Source organism: Pogona vitticeps, chromosome 5, assembly GCF_051106095.1.
Source record: "Pogona vitticeps strain Pit_001003342236 chromosome 5, PviZW2.1, whole genome shotgun sequence".
NCBI lineage: Eukaryota > Metazoa > Chordata > Lepidosauria > Squamata > Agamidae > Pogona > Pogona vitticeps.
Window position 1 is genome coordinate 63,140,737 of NC_135787.1, and position 21,308 is coordinate 63,162,044.

Below are 21,308 nucleotides of genomic sequence, written 5' to 3' on the forward strand. Positions count from 1 at the left end.
TTGTAGATACCTGTAAAACGTGTTGCAGCTGCAATGCCCTTTGATACCCTCACAAGAAAGGAGCAGAGATGCGACTCCTGCGTACACAGTCCTTTGTTATCAAGGCGATTGCATATTCTGCAGATAGCAAGCCTGATTGGGAAGAAAAAGGAAGAGAGAGAGAGAGAAAAGGGAGCTTTGCAGAATGGATTGAGACCTTTTGCCACAGCTTCTGGTGCTAATTAGGACTGGAATACATCCTTCGGGACTGGAATACATAAATTATCCTGGCGGAGGCATTCCAGACTGAAAGGCAAACCAGAAGCTTGTTGTGCACAGGAGGAAATGGGCAAAGTGTATGCCAAGCACAGGCAAAACGTTGCTGGGACTGAAGATGCTGTTGAACTACAACTCCCATCAGCCCCAGCCAGTGGCGTGAATGCTGGGAGTTGAAGCCTTTTGCTAGCCTCCTGGTGTATGCCATGATGCATTTGTTGGCTTTTACGATGCTCCTGGAGTTGGTTGTTGGTGCAGAAGAACAGACATGGCGTCCCTGCATTGCCTTATGCACAAATGACTGAGAGGGATTGTTTGGCAGATTGTCTTCCACTTGCATCCCTCTGTGTTTCTCCACAGCTTCCTCCTCCTCCGTTTCGTACCAAAACAAATCCATTAAGGAGAAGATTATAAAACAGTATTTTCTGATGGGTTGTGCCAGGAACTTTCTATCTGGGATTACCTCCAATCGTGATTATACCTATAATTTAAAACCAGACAAGCAGTGCAGGCTTAACTCAAAGATGTGCTGGTTGTAGTGAGTTTGTGATGGGCAGGAGCTTCTTGTTCCAGCTCAGCTGACCTTATTGTGGTTGATCTCAGATCTGCTGGTACAGCTGGACCAGCTGGCACAACTGCTGGGCTGGCCGGAATCAGCCCGCAGAAGAGCAAGCAATAAGCAAAGAAGGGTAGAAGTGAGAAAGTTGTGATGGATGAAACTCCGTCTTGGCACAAGGTATTATGTTAGCACAAACATAATATAATACAATATAACCATTGTATAGAACTACTGTATTATATAGTTATTATGTTGGCACAAAGCTGGGCAAGGTTGAGTCCTAAATAATTGCCAAGCTCCCTTGGCTGGGGCATGGGGATTTGGCATCACTACAGCCTCAGATGGTTTAGTGTGAACATAGCCAGTCCTCAGCCATTGTGGCTAGTTAGGGTAATGCTCACAGTCATATTTAGATCCATTGAAATCAATGGGATGTAAGCTGACAATGACTATCTAATATTGAATTGCTTTCAATGGTCTGTTCTAACTTAACTAAGGGCTCCTCTTGATGAAACATTTGTTCTCCATTTTATACCTTAATTGATCTTATCAGTATTTTGCCATCCATCCACATGACATAAAGTTTGTATCGGTTCCAACAATGACCAAATCCATGACTTTCCAAGTATTTTTAAGTCCCTTCCTATGGCCTGGTTTAGGTTTTATCTCAGTTTGTCTGTTTGGGGGTAGAATTTACTGTTATGATGTTTGCCAGAGGAAGTTCATTTCTGCTGTCGGCATCCCTGTTGGAATCTTCCAGTTAGCTTCCAGTTACTGCAAACACACATGCAAAATGTTTCCAGGAGAGAAGTTAATGTAGGGAAAGAATTTTTTTTTAATTGAAAAGATCTGAAAAGACTTCCTGTAGTGAAGCTGCTTTTGGAGAACTGGTGTTAGACAAAGGTTTGGGTGCTGATCTTGTTTAGACACAAGACTGTTTGTTACCAAGTGGGAGTAAAAGGGAGGAATGCAGAGCTTGAACTTTTCACCTGTCTGGAAGAGCCCTAACTCAGGATCCATCCCTATACTTTCTTTGGTCCAAACATTAGGTTTGACTGAATGGCATTTGGGACACTGATTGCGTTCACAGTACAGTATAAGGAAACATACAGAATTTAGAATTGATAAAGAGGATTGAAAACATTGAGGGTTTTAGTTTAGCAGAGGGTTTAGTTTATTTTTTTTATTCTTTATTCTTTTTCTTCTTTTTCTATTTTTGTTTTTTGTAGGTTGGAATTCAAATAAAATTTGAAAAAAAAAAAGAAAAAAATTGTACCATAAAGGTGGTATGAGTTCAAAAAGACAAGGCCTTGCATATTTTTTTAAAAAAATATGTTGTAGCCGTTCCTCATGAGGGAGGTGCCCCAGCCCATTTTAGTTGCTCTCTTCTGCACCTTTTCCAGTTCCACTATGTCTTTTTGAGGTGCGGCAACCAGAACTGTATGCAATACTCCAGGTGCAACCTTACCAGGTATTATAATGCTGGCTGTCCTTTCTAGCAGAGTCAGTGATGAGGGATCATGGAAGTTTCAGCTCAGCAACATCTGGAAGGGCAGATGTTCTCTCATCATATCTACCACTTCTATGGTGCTACAGGTGTAAGTCTAAGCAGAGGAGGAATTTTTGAAATCTGTTTACCAAAATAAAACAAATAAGCATTCAGCATTATCTATAGCAGATGAGTCTTCTGAGTTCTTCCCATGCATTGGCTTTGATTTTACAACGCTTTAAGATTCAAAATTATTAGAATATTGGATTTAGATCAATGAAATTATAACATTGGCTGAGATGCTATGATGCCACAGAATGTTTACTGATGCACTAAAGTACTCAAATGAAAACTGAAGACAACTGAAGGAGAATGGATTGTGTGTTCTACTGCTAAAAACTATAAGGAAATAGAAGAAGCTTGATTTGTATATGCCTTCTTTTCTTCTTCAGTTCCATCATAACCTAGTATCCATCATTATATTGGGGAACTGAGCAGAAGTCCACACAGAAGAGTGTTATAGAAGTCCACAGAGAAGAGAGAACCATTTCATGGCTGAGGTGGGATTTAAACCCAGGCCTCCTAGGTCATCACTCTATCCCAATGGTTCTCAACCTTCAGTCTCCAGATGTTCTTGGACTAAAACTTCCAGAAGCCTTCACCACTAGCTGTGTTAGTCAGGATTTCTGGAAGTTGTAGTCCAAGAACATCTGGGGACCTAAGATGGAGAACCACTGCTCTATCCACTACACCACACTGGTATAATAGATCCTTATACAGCCTTTCTAAAATCAAGAAAAGTATTCATGAATCCAACTTCTCTGAACAACCTGAAGAATGGAAGTCAGGATACTGTCTTAAAATAAAGGTTAATCAGTTTTATTTCAAGGATGGAAGAAAAGTTGCACAAAGTCCCCTTTAATACATAAGTAGATAATTGTTTCACTAATGAGATTTTTCACGGACAACAGATACATACACAACATGGGATGCATTTCTTGGCTATCGGAAAATGAGGATGCCTGCAAAAGCAAACAGCCCTAACTACTGAACTAGATAATCTGTTTCCCTGCAAAACAAATAACTCCCACAGTGAGTTTATACTTACAGAAGTGCTTAGCAAAAATGAAAACTCTCTGCCCGTACAGCAGTTTAATTCTGAAAGTTCTTAGACATTTTTCGTGGGCATATCACTCAAAAGAATGTTCTGTGCTTCTGAAATCTCAGAGTACAATCTAGCCAAACATATATACTTCCAAGTCTCATTTATTTTGTTCAGAGAGATTTAAGCACACACTTAAATTCCCCACTGAAATTAATGGGGTTTTCACTAGTGCTTAACTCTAGCTGAAATGCAGCTTCAGAATTGATGAAAACCAAGCTGGGTATAAGACACAAGTTAGTCAGGTTTTTCTATTCAGTTTGAAAGCAATAGCATTCACCTCCTGGTAGTTAATTAAAAATCTGGAAATTGGGATAGACTCTCCTAAGCCTCTCCCAGAGCTTCTCACCTTCATACCTGTCCAAGATATTTTACTGTCTGAGGCAACACAGCAAACGTCATCCTCAGCTCACCTAAGTCAAAGCTAGCCAAGATATTTTGGCACACGAAACAACAAAATGACAACTGTTTGATTAACTTTTTCTTAAGTTTGTTTAAGATATTTATATTCTGCTCCGTATTCTAAGATATCATGGTCAAGTGCAACAATGAAAACAGTATGAAATAGTTCAATATTTTAAAAACATTAAAATGTTAAAAACCACATAATGCATTAAAACCGACAATAAAAAAGCCTCGTAGCCTGTTAAAGGCATGATCCTTCATCCCCAAAGGCCTTCTTGAATACTATTTTAAGCTGGTGCAGAAATGAGGTTTCCATCTGTCCTGATTCTGGATGTTTATTTTGCATGTATACGTTGTCTGGTAGTGATTTAAAAACAAAACAAAATAGAATTCTGCACAAGATCTGATCATGTGCTCATCTTCTCTAGCCTGGGACACAGCCTAGCCTGTGTCCCAGCACAAGATCTATATCAAACAACCCTTCATAACAGGCTGGGGAACCCACCACTTTCCAGATGTTATTCAACTCCATTTCCCATATTGCCTTCCAATTGCTATTGAACTCCAGTTACCATCAGCCCAGCCAGTCTGGCCGATACTGAGGCATTACGGGAGTAACAGTTTGTCAGCATCTGGACAGCTGAATGTTCCACAGTGCTGCAGTAATAAAACTCAGGGCTTATCACTTTTCTGCCACAGAAAAGACAAATTTGGTGGATCCCTGGAATTTTCCAGAGGCTGCATGATCGAACAAAATGAATTAAAATTAAAAGACTGAAACTGAACACAGCTGGAAATCCACCTCTAGTATTGAAAAACTGGCATTGTGTTATTGTTGTTGTTGTTGTGAAATGATGCAAAGGGCATGCACAACCAATTTAAAAATGAAATTGCAACTTCTGTAGGTTTCCAGACCCAGCAATACACTGGGTTTTGCTGTGTGTGTGTTTTTTTTCCAGAGGGAGGGGATTTGGCATCTGCAAAAACAGCCTTGGAGGGTTGTATACAACGCCTCCCTGGCTGTGTGTTGCCCACTCCTGCATGACAGCAAATTTTTCCCTCATGAGATTTCCCCTCTGCCTCAAACTGCATTATCACTGGAAACAAGTAAACACAGGGGAAAATAAGCCTGCTACCAAAGAAAGGGTTTCTTTACCCCTCCCTGCATTTATACATATAATTCTCCCTGCAAGCCTGTCTTAAGCAAATGCTTCTACAACCTTTCGCTGCATCTCAAATCATAACAAACCAGCATCCTGTCAGATAAACTGGGGAAGTGATTTATGGGGAAAGCAAAGACTGAAGGCAAGGGTCCTTTATGGCAAATACCATGGCAGCAACCCCTAGACATTCAAATCTAGGGAGCGCTGTCTGAGACGTATCACTGATAGTGCAGCTGTTGTGACAGAAAGGCTAGGAAGAAAAGAATTCTCTTTGACTGCAGGAACCTTTTTAGACATCAGAGCTTACAATTTGCTAAGGAACTGATTTGTTAAAGGCAGAACCAAGGGGGAACCTAACAGGGACCTTGGTTGAGCCTAACTTAGCTGTACTTGTCTAGCTTTGCCATTTGTTCCCTATTTCAATTAAGGAGTCCATGTTTAGCATTAATTCAGGGTATGATTGCATGGAGAAACACATTAAAATCTGGAGCGCTGTGATCTATTTCCTGGTGATCATATGAAACATGGGAAAATGCACTCCCTTGTCTGTGGCCAAGCTGGACCACTTTGGTCCAGTTGTGGGGCTTCTACTTTTGGGCGCCAGACTGGAGAATTTGCCTGGCAGACATAAAGCTTGATTTAAGGAAGATTGGTCCCATTAAAGTGACCCTTTTTGATATGCTCATGATGATGCTTTTGAAGCCATCCGATCACATCCTCATTGTACAAAGAATGGGGGAACCACACTTTGAAACAATGAAGAGATGAGAAGCCAACTGGCAAGCTACTTCTATGGAGACTTACAGGAGTCTCCCTACAACGTGTTTTTAAGACCAAACATATGTCACAGAAGAGAAAAGATAGTAACAAAGGGGACAGCTCCAAAGGATGGTGATGGTGAGCAGAGCATGCAAAAGCTTTTCTGACTACAACTCCCAGAATCCTCTCCACCAACTTGGTTATTCTGAAAGCTGTAGCCAAAAAAAGTAACATGACCATACTCTCTGGATGTGTTAAACATTTGTCAAAGCTGGCCCATCAGTCCTCACATTTTCAAGAGCCAAGCGCCCTGGAATCTTTCTAAGGTGGGACAACTCAAGACTAGCAGGCAATGAGTGAATAAATAATCTGTCATATTCTCTTCAATGGTAAAATGAGAATCACAGCCTTACAACCAACAGAAGAATAACAGTGATGAAAGTATATCAACAGAAGGAGCTACAATGTGATTACCGCGAAGGCAATGACAAAGTGGTAAATGAAATGTTACAAAATCAATCAAAGCATAAATTAATATATAGAAGCCCCTGTTTGGTGAATCTACAGATGGTAGGACAACCACTTTCAGACCAAAATTTGTTGAGCCCAAGTAGGTGAGGGTCCGACCACAGTGGCCCTTTTGGTGTGGGCTGGTCTAAATAGGGTCACTTGAGGTTGGGAGAAGATCAATATATCCGTTGGCATGATCCTCATATCCATATCTCCTCTCTTCTGGTAACTTCAAGGCTCCCAGGCTTGTTTGGGATTTCTTAAAAGCAGCTCTTATCCTGACCTGTCCTTTTTCTCTCCCAAGAGCTTCAGGCTAGGTTTCTGGGCCAGCAGAAGACCGCTTGTCCCATGTGGGACTTTAATTCATAATAAACATGCTGTGAATCAGGTTCCTGCATGTTTCCATTGTCAAATGGTCTTCCGATGTGTGTGGGTGTTGCAGCCAACTTTTAGTAGGTAATATTTGCCCCCCAAATCAGATGAACTTGATTTCCCCTAAACAGGGTCCTGCTCTTTGTTGCGCTGTGGAAGGGCAAAGGTTGGTGGGTAGAGTACTTTCACCACCTTTTGCAAACTGGGCATTTAGGGGGTTTGCAATTGAAGAGGAAAAGGGCTGGGTTGCTTTTAGTGCTGGGATTCAGCCCAATCCTTCTGTGTTTATTCAGAAGATAGTCCCTGTGTGGTCTTGGTCCTATGTATTTGCAAACCAGATGGTGGCTGAAGTTAACTTAGCAGCGTCAGGACAAGAATTGATTTTTTTGTCAATTCCCAGTGATCACATGCACTGGGAATGGCCTAAACTAGAGCACACCAACCTGCACCAAAAAGTAGTAGATGCTAGTAAGGGTGCCCTGGGGGGAAATTGATCTGTTGTGGGTCACTGGAAAAAAGAGAAAACCTACTCACCCCTGCAACACACCAAACAGTGGGACAAATGCCTGTTGGAACGAGCCTTGAGTTAGCTATAAACCTTCAATCTTGTATCCCTTCCAAACATACATTAAAATAAATTTGTGACAGTTTGGTATTGCTTGGGGCCATAAACGTTGCATCTGCAAATGGATCAACCACAAGTAGATGCAAGTCTTGTTGCTGTTGTTCCCTATATGTGTTTGTTCATTCGCATTCACCAGGACATTACCCACCACCACAACCTCTGGCTATATTCTTTTGAAGCTGGTGGGGAAGACCAAATGCTAGGGGTTTGTGGCAAGTAACAGCGTATAAGAAACATGATTATTTGGCCAGGAACTAGATCTTTTGCCTTTTGTTTCTGCTCATGGAGTTTTCTTGGTAAAGAGTGGCTTGCCAGTTCCTGCTCTAGGTGGATTGCATTTAGTCAGAACTCTCCACTATGACCTGTCTGTCTTGGGTGTCCCTCCACAGCATAGCCGATAGCTTCTCTGAAAGATCTTGATGTCCCAGACAACCCAGATAGTGTGGTTGCTGACCTTGAGCCAGACATCCTGGAGAGTGAAGTCAAGTGGGCATTAGAAAGCATGGCTAATAACAAGGCCAGTGGAGGGAATGGCATTCCAGTCAAACTATTCAAAATCTTAAATGATGATGCTGTTTAGGTGCTAAACTCAATGTGGACCAAGAACTCCCAGAAGTACAAGCTGGATTTCGAAGGGGCAGAGGAACTAGAGACCAAATTGCTAAATTGTGCTGGATGATGAAGAAAGCCAGAGAGTTCCAGAAAAACATCTACTTCTGCTTCATTGACTATGCAAAAGCCTTTGACTGTGTGGACCACAACAAACTATGGCAAGTTCTTAAAGAAATGAGAGTGCCTGACCACCTTGTCTATCTCCTGAGAAATCTATATGTGAGACAGGAAGCAACAGTTAGAACTGGATATGGAACAACACCAGCCACGAAATTAAAAGACACCTGCTTCTTAGGAGGAAAGTGATGAGAAATCTAGACAGCATCTTAAAAAACAGAGACGTCACCTTGCCGACAAAGGTCCGCATAGTTAAAGCTATGGTTTTTCCAGTAGCAATGTATGGAAGTGAGAGCTGCACCATAAAGAAGGCTGACCACCGAAGAATTGATGCTTTTGAATTGTGGTGTTGGAAGAGACTCTTGAGAGTCCCCTGGACTGCAAATAGAGAAAACCTATCCATTTTGAAGGAAATCAACCCTGAGTGCTCATCAGAAGGACAGATCCTGAAGCTAAGGCTCCAATACTTTGGCCATCTCATGAGAAGAGAAGACTCCCTGGAAAAGACCCTGATGTTGGGAAAGTGTGAAGGCAAGAGGAGAAGGGGATGACAGAGGACAAGATGGTTGGACAGTGTCATCAAAGCTATCAACATGAATTTGAGCCAACTCCGGGAGGCAGTGGAAGACAGGAGGGCCTGGCGTGCTCTGGTCCATGGGGTCACGAAGAGTCAGACACAACTTAATGACTACACAACAACAAAGGGGGGGATCTAAAAATAAACAGAGGAGACTGTTAACTATAAATTCACACAGTATGACAGTAGAAAATTACTGCAGGAATACAGAACTTTGGGTTTGTGGCTCCACAGAGCATTAAAATGCCACATCATTAACCAACACAGGTTTGGAGGAGATATAAAACAGAAGTTTTGTGGGTTTTTAAAAGCCTAGAACAGCTTAACTAGGATTGCAGTCTCTTTTTTAAAATGCCTGATCCTTTTTAGCACACAATCAGCTGATTATTCCAGAAGGAACTTGACTGCTCTGGAATATTAGGCCAAAGCTGCATGAGGAATTTAAATTGAGTTGAATTTGCAGCAACCTCTGTTGCTATACACAACACAAGCCCTGGTGAGATTTAAAATGGTGCCTAATACACACTATTTTAAACCACAGTAGGGCTTCCTCTGCAGTTGGCTGGGCCGGACAGTAGGAGTCAGGGAGCACAGTGGCAGCAGCAAGAGTGGCAGCAAGAGCCATGTTTGAAAGGTGGGGGACCCCTTCCTACTGCCACTGCTGCTGCCACTATGCTCCCTGGTCGCTGCCTCTGCCACCCAGCTGTCTGCCAGACAAGCAAGCCCTAAAGAACAGAAAGGGCTCTCTCGCCTTGACTGACCACAGAGGAAGCCCTCCTGTTTCTCCAGCTGGTTGGCAGTGGAGGGGCACCATCACACTTCTACGTCCTCCGTTTAAATGTGAGGAATTGCATTTCAACAAAGGACATACAGTGGTGCCCCGCATAGCGAGGTTAATCCATTCTGGATTAACTGTCGCTATGGGGAAACATCGCTATACGGAACGGAAAATGCCATAGAAATGCATTAAACTTAGTGTAATGCGTTCCTATGGCTCTTAAACTCACTGTTCTGCGAAGTTTCTCCATAGCGCCGCCATTTTCACGCCCTCGGTAAGCAAGGGCAGGGCACGAAAATGGTGTGGGCGGCCATGTTCTGCACCCGGTGGCCATTTTGGAACCGCCGATCAGCTGTTCCCAAAATGGCCACCGGGTGAAGAAATGATTGCGATGCGATGTTTAGCCTATCTAAACATCGCAATGCGATTGCATTAGCGACCCTAAAAATGGGTCGCTATGCGGATTCGTCGTTAAATGGTGCGCTCGTTAAGCGAGGCACCACTGTATATTTTAAGGAGGTCCATGCCTCTTTCCTTGTAAACCACAGTACACATTTTTGCAGAGGATTACAGTAGGTAAACACATAATTTAGGCCATGGTCTAATTTTGCCTAATCATTTGGGGAAGGGGGTAGCTCAGCCCACTTTATCTTCCTCCTCTCACAGTCTGGGACCCATATGATGACTATTTTCATTGTTTAAGACTTGCACCTCAACTGAAAATATTATAGGCAGAAAACTGTTAGTCCATATGCACCACCTCTGATTGGGTGAAGGATCTCCTTGGAAGCAACATGTCTCGGCAACAGCCGTGCGTTACAGCTGGGTTCCCTTAAAGCAAGTGAGAATACCATTAAGCTATTTGTATATCAAAAGGGATGTGGTGGCGCTGCAGGCTAAACTGCAGAAGCCTGTGCTGCAGGGTCAGAAGACCAGCAGTCGTAAGATCAAATCCACGCGACGGAGTGAGCCCCCGTCACTTGTCTTAGCGGTTTGAAAGCATGCAAATGCGAGTAGATTAATAGGGACCACCTCAGTAGGAAGGTAACAACGTTCCGTGTCTAAGTCGCACTGGCCATGTGACCACGGAAGATTGTCTTCGGACAAAATGCTGGCTCTATGGCTTGGAAACGGGGATGAGCACTGCCCCCTAGAGTCGAACACGACTAGACAAAAAAAATTGTCAAGGGGAACCTTTACCTTTACCTATTTGTATATCAAATAATACCCACAATGGAATTCCTTCTCCCATACCTCTTGGATGCACACAGCCACATGGCCAGAAAAGAGGAGTGAAGCTCAAGGTTCCTCTTTTTGAAGAATTAACTGCTGGTTCTTACTTAAGACTGCCCAGCTTTAGCACTCTCTCACTGAGAATATAAAAGAAAGTTACTGGCTGCATCCCATCTTGCTTTCTTTGAAAACATCTCTCATGATCCTAGAACTTAGGCCCACCTCTCTTCTCATATCTAAGTAAAGCTTTCTTGAAATCATCGATATTGAAGCTTCCCCTCCCAGCGCACAGCTCCTGCCTTACTAAATGATGGATTTGTACTACTTCGTTGCTTAACAATTGCACTGTGGAATGCACTTTTTATAGGGAAGAAATGTATGAAATTATCCTCTTAATGGAACGGATTTCTCAGTTTTACTGCATTCAAGAGATTCTGTCAACATATATTCATGACAACACCGAAGCAAAAATAAAAGAGTTTAATGGAAAAGATGTAAATTGCCTTTCCAAGTTTTATGTTACAGGAAACGAGTTTGTTTCACAACTTCTTTTGCATCTAGAGATCTTCAGTTAATCTGTAAGGCCACAATCCAAACCCAGTGAAATAAATGGAGGTGCACAAGATGATGCCTACTGTGCAGGATGTGATGTGGACTGAGCCCTAAGTTTTGAGGAAAGTTATTTCTCTTTTCCATTCCTCTTTTCCCAAAAGCCTTCAATTTACATTTTCAGATATTGTTGTTCAGCCCTTACTAATGCTACTGTGTCTTATTTTTATATTTGGTTTCTACACAATCTTTAGCATGTTATAGTACCTTAGATAAGGCTATTACCATGTAAATTAGACAGATAATGAACTCTTGCAGAAATATTCATTTAGAGTAATAACGTATATTAAATGGAATGTGCTGAATTTCCTTCTTTAAATGAGATCATATAAAGGTCAATGATTGTAAAATAAGAGCACATATCCAAGTAAGATCTAAGTAAAAATCAATACCAATCTACTTTATTTTCCCCCCACCATGTCTATTTAAAGCTGTCAGTCACATGAAATATTACCCATCCTTTTCTCACTGATAAGGGAGGGAGACATCCGTCATTTACCATCCCCCTTTTTTCATTTTGGCATCAGATAACTTTTAAGTGAAAAATAAAATATAGTACGGCTTTATATTTCAGAGCTTACAACTTTAGAGTTCCAAAAATTGAACTGGATTTATTCTTAGTACTTTAATTGACATAAACAGGCCAGCCATCCTATCCACAGAGAGTTTAATTCAGACTGGATGTGGAGACAGAATTAGTAAAAGGATTTCTGGAATAGAATAGAACAGAATAGAACAGAATAGAATAATCTTGTCTCTAAATGCTTTTTAGAAGAATCCACATCCAGTGAGTCTGTAGGTTGTCTTTCCTGAACAGCAACCTAGTGTTTTTCCTGAAAATGACACATGGCAGTATTTGAAACAGAAAGTACATCCAAAAGCAGATCATGCTACAACTTAGGAATCTGCTATTTAAAGTACAAAATCCTTGAGATTTTTCAGCCTTTTGTATATCTCTCTCCTCCCACCCCGAAAACCATAAGACTCATTTAAATATATTTAGGTCAGGCTATATATCTGCACCATGATTTAAGAGTAAAATCACTTGTTAAAGGAAATGGACATTGCCTGTGTTTACCTTGTTTTCCCTCCAGGCATGCAACCTTTAAAGCTCAATGCCTGTGTAATCAGGAGTATAAACGAAGACTTATGGTGTGATCGCAGGGGGGTCACATTTCCGGACCACTTGTGGAGTGGCTGAATGAAATCTATTTCCCAGCCATCACATGATGTATGGGGAATTGTGTTCCACCCCACTCCTAACACATGCCCAAGCTGGAGTTCTTTGGGTCCAGCTGTGGGGCTACTAATTTTTGGGGGCTGGGTTGTAAAGATTCCCCAACAGGTGGAACGGTCACTTTAAGGGAGAATGCCCAAAATTAAAGTGATCCTCCCTGGTGCAAGTGTACATGCACCTTTCCAGCTGTCTGATTGCACCCTGCGCTTACTTTCCTGGTAACCAGTCACAAAATTAAATGAACCTGATTTCCAACGTGGATTGAGAAAAGCTTCTACTAGGATAAACATGCCTTATTTTTACCTCTAAAAGAGCTCCTGTTGTTGATAACTGTGCCATCTCAGTTAAACCCCTAGATAGGGCTGAAATTCTTCTAATTCCAGCTCCACAATATAAATCCAAAATGGTGGGCTATGAGCATGACCCTTAGACTCATGTGCTTCTCTCTCTTCTTCTTCTTTGTAGTTACATGGGAAAGTTCCCTTTCTGATTACTGGATCTAGAGACCTTTTTATATTGCCAAAACCATTCAGACAAAGGAGAGTGGCAGGAAAGGTCTCATATAAAAACTGGAAGGCAAACAAAAATATTCCAGGTACAACACTCAGGGCTATGAAAGGTCAGAAAGATTATGTATTAAGGATCAAGCTTCCCATGGCCTTTTGTCAAAACATAGGTCATATGCTTTAACAAAGGGCAATGGAAGTTTTACCAGGTGAATTGGTGAAACTGAAAAAAAGACAATAGGTTTGGTATCTCCACATGAGAAATCTGATACCAACAAAACTCCTACTGGTTCTACAAGTTTGCAACCACCATCTTGTGACTTGACTAACTCTAGATCTTGAAGCCTCAACCAGGATAAATTTTAAACTTCTGTGTTACTCCTCTTCTCTCCCAAGCTTTGCAATGCCTAAAGAAGAGCACAGTAGATTTTCATGATCTAGTAAAGATATGACCCACCTTTGTTTCTTCAAAAACCTCAGGGCTGGTTCAAATCTTCACATGGGGGGTTTAAAACTAAAATAAAAATGGACAAAATCTAATTCAGTCAAGCAGAAGCAGGCCATTTTCTGAAGCCATTTTCAGTTTATACTCAGGTATAAACTGAAAGTGGGAGCTTCTGCTAATATTTAGTAATATGTTTTTCACTTAGACACAGAATTATACACAAATCTATTTTCCCCCAATTTTCCTTACAATTGCTGCAAGCTAGGTCACATTTGTATCATTTGTCAAAAATGAGTTTGCCCTGGCTGATATGCCACAGAAATGCCGCTCATGCACATTTACAGTCAGGAGTCTGTAATTCCTCTTTTACAAAGAACATTTCTGGCTTTTTTGGTGACAGACTGCACAGTCTTCAGGCTGAGCCTGTGAATAAGGGATGCAACAACAAAGCTAATGGAGTGTAGCAAACTAAAATATTGGCTATTAAAGAAGTATGGACAGAGAGGGAAGAGCTGTCAATGACAAGCTGAATGGGATCCTGACGTTGAGGGGGAAAAGCAAAGAAGACTGTAAGGAAAGAGAAGAGCTAAGTGGTATCTGGTTACTGACAGGAAGAACAAATGAAATTCCTAGGGACACATGAACATAATTGATATTTAGAAATGGCTGTTTACAATTTGTTGTTGTTTAGTCGTCAAGTTGTGTCCAACTCTTCATGACCCCATGGACCAGAACACACCAGGCCCTCCTGTCTTCCACCACCTCCCAGACTTTGGTCAAATTCATGTTGGTAGCGTCGATGACACTGTCCAGCCATCTTGTCCTCTGTCGTCCCCTTCTCCTCTTGCCTTCATCAGGGTCTTTCCCATTACTTTCCCAACATCAGGGGCTTTTCCAGGGAGTCCTCTCTTCTCATGAGATGGCCAAAGTATAGGAGCCTCAGCTTCAGAAACTGTCCTCCGTATCCTCCCCTTCTATTTGCCAGAAGGTGATGGGACCAATGGCCATGATCTTAGGTTTTTTATGTTGAGCTTCAGACCATTTTTGGCGCTGTCCTCTTTCACCCTCATTAAGAGGTTCTTTAATTTCTCCTCACTTTCTGCTATCAGAGTGGTATCATCTGCATATCGGAGATTGTTGATATTTCTTCCGGCAATCTTAATTCCGGCTTGGGATTCATCCAGTCCAGTCTTTCGAATGATGTATTCTGCATATAAGTTAAATATGCAGGGAGACAATATACAGCCTTGTCGTACTCCTTTCCCAATTTTGAACCAATCAGTTGTTCCATATCCAGTTCTGACTCTTGCTTCCTGACCCACATATAGATTTCCCAGGAGATAGATAAGGTGGTCAGGCACTCCCATTTCTTTAAGAACTTGCCATAGTTTGCTGTGGTCCACACAAAGGCTTTTGTGTAGTCAATGAAGCAGAAGTAGATGTTTTTCTGGAACTCTCTGGCTTTCTCCATATTCCAGCTCATGTTAGCAATTTGGTCTCTTGTTCTTCTGCCCCTTCGAAATCCAGCTTGTACCTCTGGGATTTCCCGGTCCCCATACTGCTGAAGCCTACCTTGTAGGATTTTGAGCATAACCTTGCTAGCATGGGAAATGAGTGCAATTGTACAGTAGTTGGAGCATTCTTTGGCGCTGCCTTTCTTTGGGATTGGGATGTAGACTCATCTTTTACAATCCTCTAGACACTGCTGAGTTTTCCAAACTTGCTAGCATATTGAATGTAGCAACAGCGTAATCTTTTAAGATTTTAAATAGTTCCATTGGAATGCCATCACCTCCACTGGCCTTGTTGTTAGCCATGCTTTCTAAGGCCCATTTGACTTCACTCTCCAGGATGTCTGGCTCAAGGTCAGCGATCACACTGTCTGGGTTGTCCGTGACATCCAGATCTTTCTGGTATAGGTCCTCTGTGTATTCTTGCCACCTCTTCTTGATGTCTTCTGCTTCTGTTAGGTCCCTCCCCTGTTTGTCCTTTATCTTGTCCATCTTTGCACAAAAGGTTCCTTTAATATCTCCAATTTTCCTGAACAGATCTCTGGTTTTTCCCTTTCTAATTTTTCCCTCTATTTCTTTGCACTGTTCGTTTAAGAAGGCATCTTGCCTCTCCTTGCTATTCTTTGGAAGTCTGCATTCAATTTTCTGTAGCTTTCCCTATCTCCATTGCATTTTGTTTCCCTTCTCTTCTCTGCTATTTGTAAGGCCTCGTTGGACAGCAACTTTGCTTTCTTGCAGTTCCTTTTCTTTGGGATGGTTTTTGTTGCTGCCTCCTATACAATGTTACGAGCCTCCATCCATAGTTCTTCAGGCACTCTGTCCACCAAATCTAGTTCCTTAAGAGATCTGGTTTAGATTATACCTGACTAGCCCAGTGTTTTTTCCTACCTTCTTCATTTTAAGCTTGAGTTTTGCTATGAGAAGCTGATGATCAGAGCCACAATCAGCTCCAGGTCTTGTTTTTGCTCACTGTATAGAGCTGGAGGAGGCTCTTGAGAGTCCGCTGGACTGCAAGGAGAACAAACCTATCAATTCTAAAGGAAATCAACCCTGAGTGCTCACTGGAAGGACAGATCCTGAAGCTGAGGCTCCAATACTCTGGCCATCTCATGAGAAGAGAGGACTCCCTGGAAAAGACCTTAATGTTGGGAAAGTGTGAAGGCAAGAGGAGAAGGGGACGACAGAGGATGAGATGGTTGGACAGTGTCATCAAAGCAACCAACATGAATCTGACCCAACTCCGGGAGGCAGTGGAAGATAGGAGGTCCTGGCGTGCTCTGGTCCATGGAGTCACGAAGAGTCAGACACGACTAAGCGACTAAACGAACGAACGAACGATAGAGCTTCTCCATCTTTGACTGCAGAGAACATAATCAATCTGATTTTGGTATTGCCCATCTGGTGATGTCCATGTGTAGAGTCACCTCTTGTGTGGAGCTTTTCCCACTCTTTTGTTGACTGTGAGGGCTACTCCATTTCTTCTACTACTTGTCCTCCACTCTTCCTCAGTAGCATGTTGGACACCTTCCAACCTGAGGGGCTCATCTTCCAGTATCATATCTTTTAGCCTTTTATTTCTGTCCATGGAGTTTTCTTGGCAAAGATACTGGAGTGGCTTGCCAGTTCCTGCTCCAGGTGGATCGTGTTTAGTCAGAACTCTCCACTATGACCTGTCCGTCTTGGGTGTCCCTGCATGGCATAGCTCATTGCTTCTCTGAATTACTCAAGCCCCTTCGTCACGACAAGGCAGCCATCTGTGAAGGTGCTGCTTACAATAGAACTTAATACAATGTAGCCTAAATGTTCTTTTACCACAGAACTAAATTTGCCTGCTTATGACAAAAGGATTTTCATAAGAAAGTAATAAAACCCCATTTTACTGTTGAATTTAAAAGTATATACGAGATAGGTAAACTCCTCTGACTCTGGCTAAAAAATTCAATCTTTTCTATACAGTACACTGTTTCTTAGCCTCCACATTTTTATTATTACCTTCCATATCAGATATTGTTCGTACTTGGAAGGAGTTTTAAGACTGTAGAGCAGTTCTGAGCTCAAAGGTTTCTTGCGTTGTGACTGTGGAGCTTAGTTTCAGAAAATATGCTTTGCCAACTCATTCCTTGGTGTTTCTTTTTGTCTGTCATGTATTTTGAATCATATATTATGGTGGTTAGCCACAGAAAAAAGCATTGAGAAAAATATCTGAATAACCCAGGAAAACTCTTATAACAATAAATTGTGTGGGTGGTTGATAAATGTTTTCTGTTACTATTCCAGTACAAAATCTGTTTGTATAACCCTGTACATTTCAGTCATATTTTTAATGTGATTAATTTTTGGTTTTTTAATGTTACCAAATAAATGTTGTGATCTGCAGCTTTGGCAAAAATGCCCCAGTCTCCCATTTAGAGCTAAGGTTATGGCTTTTGAGGGCAATTTCTCCTGCTAGAAGCTCATGCAAAGAAACCAAGGCCTTATCCGTCTTTATGGGAGGGATTTTTGCATCTTTCAGTTTATACAGCAGGGTTCAAGAAGACTCAAATCAAGGTGGAAAACCATTGCAGAGTTTTGAAGTTCTGCTTAAAATACACCTTTTGAATACAGTGGAAGTACAGAGATTCACAGAGGAGAATAGCTGCAAGTTCCCCAAATATTCCACTGCTTGCTAATTAACTGCATTTAATGTATCGAGAAGAAGTAAAGCAAAGAGAAACAAAGGAAAGTGAAAGAAAGTGTGTTGTTTATATTGCATCCCCTAGTGCCTGAGAAACTCTCTAGGTGGTTTACATTTAATTATATAGGCTATGCATGGTCCCCCACCCTCAGCAAGACAGATAATTTACCAACCTCAGAAGAATGGAAGGCTGAGTCAACTCCAAGCTGGCTACCTAAGCCTGTAGAGATCAAGTTCAAGTCATGAGAAGAGTCCTGACTGCAGTTTAACCACTGCACCATGAGACTCCTCTGTTCCTTACACTACAGGACACAGGTGGGAGATGGAGACATCAGGCATACTGCAACTCACAAGGGCAAGACACAGGTGGGCCTTGCCGAATGTGGCTGTAGTAGATGGCAGCCATGCAGCTCACAACATTCAAGAGGCTCTGAGGGTTATGCTGCAGAAATGCAAGGTCTGTTTGTCACAGACAATGGGCAAACATGGTGGTAGCACTGTAGGCTGGGAAGATGAAAGGTTGTGGTGTATGGCCAACACTCTTGCACTAGTAATTTGAGGTGCTTTGCAGAGCATGGAAGAAACATGCATCCCTAATATAACTGAGTGGACCAGAGAGGTGGCAGGGCATTTTCACCAGTGTCTGGGATAGTGAACTGTCATAGAAGAGGCAAGAAAAACTGGGATTGCCAGTACACCACATAATCCAAGATATGGAAACTTAATGGAACTTCATTTTCTATCTGCTTGAAAGAGTGGTTGAGTAGCAAAGGGCACTCCATGATTTGGCACTAAAGACTTCCAATGGTGTGGCTGCTCCCCTGGGCAAAGAAGAGTGGGACATTGTGTGTCAAATAGCTTTGAGAAGGCAATTCAGGTCCTTAGTGGGGAGACCACCATCCTTAGTCAGATGATCCCAATGTTCCCGAGCTTGGTGGGCAAGCTGGCTGGCTGGCTCAGTGAAGCCAGCCTAGTTAGCCTTGGGCATCCCCCCCCCCGAAAAACCATTTCTGAGTACTCTCTATCTAGAAAACCCTTAAAAAGAGTTGCCACAAGTCAAATTGGCTTGATGGCATGTAATTATCATTACTGCTATTGTTAAGGATAATGTAACGGAAGAAGCTCCCTTGCGTGATTTTCTAATTGAATGATATATCAGAAATCATGCCTAGATCTGAATCGAGCTAGAGGGGGTTTTGCCATCACGATCACATCTCTTTCCATGAGAAAAGGATACTCTTTTTCCTGAGGAGATGCATATCAGGAATTCAAGGTAGGTATGTGCAGCTTTAGAAAATCCATATTTTCTATCAATATTTCACCCCAGACTATGGAATGCTCTCCCCTTGGAGCCTTGATTAGCACCCACATTGGTATCCTTTCAGGGCCAAGTCAAAACACACTTATGTGTTAGTATCTTTGGGGGTAGAGGATCACACAGGTTTTAGTGCAATGGTTGTATGTTTAACTGTTTGAATTTTGTGTTTTAAATTGTTTGATTTTAAAATATTCTAATATCTTGTGTTTTAAAATTGTTTTATGCATCTCTGTAACTTACCCTGAGATCCTGTGTCACAGAACTGGCTATGAATGAATGAATGAATGAATGAATGAATGAATGAATGAATGAATGAATGAATGAATGAATGAATGAATTTAGTAACATATAATATAGATACAGCTATAGATATGGAAGCATTTGCATAACTTCATATTCCATACGTGGACATTTTTTTTAAAAAAATCATACCTATTGGTACTCAGAGTATTCCATCATCTTATCACTTGCAGTCACAGAGTTACACTATAATGTAGAATTTGCTGTGTGTAGATATGGCCACCATAAAATTCACATACTCAGATCTTCCACTTCATCTCCAAATGTTTTCTAAATTTACAAAAGTTTTGATTTGTTTTTGGACACAGCAGTTCAAACTCCAAGATACAATTATTGGGAGAGGGAGGTTTGAACCTTTGTCTGAGGTATTTAAATTTATCCGAAGATGTTTCATGTTTTAAAAATGAAATAAATCAAAGAAATGTTCTGCTACAACCTGGGCCTGCTTCCAGTATCCTTACCTGAGTGGACAGCTTTACTCTTGGGTAGAGCTGCTATTGCTGAACACAGGCAGTGTGAATGTGCTGTGTAAGGGGCTCATAGGGTTTTGTCATTTGGGAGCACAACCTTGATTCTAGTAGGTTCTGTTGTGTGGCTAAGAAGCATCTCCTTTAACCGGTGTTTGTGATGTTGTATGGGGCTTTATGTGGTAAGTGAGGCAGAGTGACAACTCTAATGTCCCTTTCCAAGTACAGTACATGATAGGATTATAGTGGTGCTGCCAGAGAAAATGAAGCACAGTCTGCTCATGTGGGATCAGATTGTTAGATATCACAATTGATAAGGCCTTGAAAATATGATAAATAGCCTGTCTTGCCTGCAAAAAGTATTTCACACCACCCCTATTTTTTTCCTCTCTCCCATGCCTGTTTTAATCACAAATTCATCAAGGAACAATTGTAGAGAATGAAATAGTAATCAGCACTAAGGCACATGAGGAAATTATACAAGATTACAAAGTATTTACTGGAAAATACCTGTGAGATTTTTGTCCTGCTTTGATGTCTGGCAACATTTAGTTTAATCTGCAGCCCTATTAAAATACATCCCTCTGACCATGTTGCCTTCACTCTCTTGTCCTCTTTCTTTGTTCCTACTCATTGCAAAACCATTGACTGCAAAAGGAAGGAAAAGGAAAAGAAAAAAGAAAAAAAAAGAAACACAAAAGGAAAATCCTCATATCAAAAACGGATGTGCTAATTGGCATCGAATGAAGCTTTAGTTCTTGTGGTCAAGAGAAATAAGGATTTACAGAACTCCATCAAATGTCCGAGAAAAGGTTTACTGGATGCTTGCTTTTTCTCCTGAAGAGGTGGCCTTCGCTGCTCCGTCGCTTCAGGTGAACAGCAGCATATTGCTGCAGTCATCAGGGTAGCAGGATCCTAGGGTTCAGATTGAATCCAGGGACAGTGAAGGTAAACCATCTTTTATTTTTTATGATGTGTTACTTATTGATCTGTATGTTACATTTATATCCCACCTTTCCTTTCAAGGCAACATCTCTCCTGCTTGCGAGACTATCTTTACAACAGCTCTGTGAGGTCAGGAAAACTGAGATTGGCTGCAGATGGCCTTCTGGACTCAGGAAGTTCTGGTCTCCAGTCCTTAGCTGAACATCCTCCCTCTTTGTCAGTGTGTAGTGTGCCTATGTCAGTTCAGTGGGACCTACTTCTGTATAACATTTTAGTGGGCACTAGTCAAACTCAGGCTAGGGTCACACCAGCAAATTGTTTCTCAGTTACTCCTCATGTGTTTCTACCCCTTTTTGAGGGGTTCACATGATGTACGGCCATTACAGAATCTTTTGTTCCCCTTCCATGCTACATCATCAAATCCAGTCCTCTGGGAGGCTACTACTATATTTGTGCCACATTTCATTGCGCAGTACAACCGACATTCCATAGAGTGTGTCCGACAAAACTGATTCATTTCATTTACATCTGGCACCACCAGTAGCTGTTGTTCAACTCCCTTATTTTTTTTTTAAAAAAATAATTTTCAAATGGGAATGTTGGTGTGTTGGTATACTTTTGCCAAAAGGGCTGTGGGTTCTCCACCATTGAGGGTAACGCAAGGCGGAAACAAGGGAAAA